We start from the raw sequence: 3702 nt of genomic DNA, 5'->3' as shown, positions 1-3702 counted from the left end.
GAAAGATTTAACGTATTTTTATAATTCTTCATTATAAGTGTGTTGCAGAAAAGCAAGCATAAAATCTGGTTAACTATAAAACTGGTTTAACAGTTTTCAAATGTTAATAGTTCACATACACACACACATACACACACACACACATATATATATATATATATATATATATATATATATATATATATATATATATATATATATATAGCGAGAGAGCGAGAGAGCGAAAATATATACAGCGAAAGAATCAAGTAGCCGAAACGTTTATTTTATTTTTATAATCGGCGCATATAAACTCAAGTCTTAAGCTTTCGTTTTGTATGCTATCATAGCTCTTGTCAGCTGCATTGTTACTAAGGAGTGGGAATAATTTCATCATCATCTCTCTCTCTCTCTCTCTCTCTATATATATATATATATATATATATATATATATATATATATATATATATATATATATATGGGGGGCGTGTGTGTGTGTGTGCGTGTGTGTGTGAAAAAATATTTAGTCGATTATATATAAACAGTTTTAAAAAGTTAGTAGTAAAAATAAAAATAAACACCAAACAATAACGTAACGCAAAATGATCACACTTTATTGATCAGACAATGTCTTCAGGACATCTAATCAACTTTATTTGTTTTAAATCTTGGTAGTGTTTATGATCCAAGACAAACTTTAGTATAACATATGGGATTGTTAAAAGTCATAAACGCCAGGTTATTTTCCTACTACTAACCCTTTGAGTGATAATTCGTAAAAAAAAAGAAAGTATATATCATTTTATGATTTTCGGGAAGTGGGATCATTTAACATTATATTGATATGTACAACTGAACCACAATTCTAAATTCGAAAATAACGTTTTAGTCCGTTCGCGACAATCGAAAAAAAAGAAACACAGAAAACAAAGTGTCTCCGTTGCATTTAATAATATTTACTTGAATATATATATATATATATATATATATATATATATATATATATATGTGTGTGTGTGTGTGTGTGTATATATATGTATATGTATATATATGTATATGTATATATATGTATATATATGTATATGTATATATATGTATATGTATATATGTATATGTATATATATGTATATGTATATATATGTATATGTATACATATATGTAATTATATGTATATATGTATATATATGCATATATGTTTATATATATATATCTGTGTGTATATATATATGTATATATATGGATATATACACTTGTGCCCGGTATTATTCATACCCCTCGGATCTTTGAGATTTCTATAAGAATATTGCTCAAACCAGAAGGTAGACAATATTAAAGGGATTTCAAACAATAAATCAAGCATAAGCATTTAATTTAAACTCAACAAATAAATAAATTATGCAAGTTTGAAACATTATACAAAGAAAAACAATAATGGCACTAGTCCAAAATTATTCATACCTCTTATAGCATGCCCTTTATTCTTAATAACTGCCTGTAACCGTTTTGGATATTTATCAACAAGGTTTTTACAAGCATCAACACTGCACTGATTTTTGACCATTCTTCAATGCAGTAGTTCTCTAAATCCCTCAAATTTCTAGGTTTCCGCTTTTTAACCTCAGTTTTCAATATGTGCCAGAGGTTTTCGATAGGGTTCAGGTCGGAACTCTGGTTAGACCATTCCAAAACATTAATTTGATTATCCTCAAACCATTTCTTGACTATTTTGGCAGTATGTTTTGGATCATTATCCTGTTGAAAGACCCAGTTTGGTCCTAAATGGAGCTTCTCCGCATCCTGTCTAATGTTTTTCTGGAGTATCTCCAAATATTGCTCCTTCTTCATGGTTCCATCTATCTTGACCAAACTACCTGGACCACTAGCCGAAAAGGAGCCTCAAAACATTAGGCTACCACCACCATGTTTCACCGTGGGTATGGTGTTCTTTGGGTTGTAAGCTTCTCCTTTCTTCCTCCAAACGTAAGAAGCATCCATATGGCCAAACAATTCAATTTTTGTTTCGTCAGTCCACAAAATACTTGAAAAAACGGACTCTGGAGAATTCACATGGGTCCTAGCAAACTTTAGACTGCTGCAAGGTATTTTCCGGTGTGCAATGGAGTCCTTCTTGGTCTTCTTCCTTTCAGACCATTTTCATGCAGAGTCCTTTGCAATGTTTGCCTTGATATTTTTTATGCCAGAAGACTCCAGATTTTCTAAAATGTCCTTAGTAGTGGTGGTTGGATTTGCATTAACACTTCTTACAATATTCCTGGTGGCTCTAGCAGACAGTTTCCTTTTCCTTCCTCTACCAATCAAGTTGTTTGTTGTGTGGTGGCTCTGGAATTTTTTGATGATGCTCCGTACTGTTGCTGTAGGGACCTCAAATTTCTTGGAAATTGACTTGTAACCTAAACCATCCTTATATGAATTCACAATTTTAGTCCTAAGATCATTTTAAGCTCTTTTTTCTTCCCCATTCTAATAATTTTTATTCTTTTATTGGTTTTCAGTTGATATCATTTTAATTTCTGAAAAATGCAAAAAAACGAAATGAAATTAATCAAAGGTTGTATAAAAGCATTCAAAATAAGAATCAAACAGGAAACAAACAGTCAGAAACTCGATTAATACTGAAAAAATAAGGGGGTATGATTATTTTTGAACATTGCAGATTTTATAAATAGCTGTATATTTCTTTTATTACAAGTATCCCGAGATTTTAAAATGACGAAAATGATCAGAAGAGGTTTATTAAGAATATGTATCAATATGGACGTAAACAATAAATTCTTACAAAGTTACACCTAATAAACTCAATTTTCAAGGTGAGGGGTATGAATTATATCGGGCACAAGTGAATATGGATATATATGTATATATACGTATATATATATGTATATATATACGTATATATATATATATATATATATATATATATATATATATATATATTCAAGCAAATATTATATATGTATATATGCATATGTATACTGCGGGTGTGTGTATAAATGCGTGTACGTAAGTACGTGTGTGTTCATGTATGCGTATAACGTGTGTAGTACCATTTTGCTACTAAAATTTAACGTGCCCTTTTAAAAGTTGGATTGTTTTTTTTTCATCAGAAATAACCGTTTCGTAATATTAATACATCATGGCTAATAAGGTGTTCCAATGCTGATGACGCATCATATCAACGTTACAATTGTTGGAGATCGTGCATTGTCATATCCGCTCAGAACTGAGTTATAGACAGTATATATCAACTTTCACTCAATAATTGTTTACACAGGTGAAGCATGTGACGATGCCATGTAATAATGCTAACATTTCTTAAAAAAAACTTTTCTTCTCAGAAGTTTATAAACATTTGAAAATTCTACATACGCTTGGTCTTTTGAAGACTTTTGTTTTTCATCAGAGTCTGCAATTTTATTTTGGTGAATCACACGATCTCTTTTATTGAGACGGATGTCTTGACTGCACACTAATCTAAACTTATTGTCTGGAATGTAATATGGAACTCAGACGCGAACTCATTGCAAGTCAAGATAAACCGCCTATCTTAATTTATTGTGAGGTGCGGATAAGTCTCTAAATACGTTTATTTCTCATATCTATTTGCAACTTCCAGGCATTAGGCTTACGACCAACACACCAAGCATCATAAAACCATGCCGTGTTACAATACGGCAGTAATTATTTAGTAAAAGCCGTAAATAA

This window comes from Euprymna scolopes, chromosome 37 (assembly GCF_053919585.1).
Source record: "Euprymna scolopes isolate OS-2025 chromosome 37, ASM5391958v1, whole genome shotgun sequence".
Classification (NCBI taxonomy): domain Eukaryota; kingdom Metazoa; phylum Mollusca; class Cephalopoda; order Sepiida; family Sepiolidae; genus Euprymna; species Euprymna scolopes.
This window is presented reverse-complemented; position numbering follows the sequence as displayed.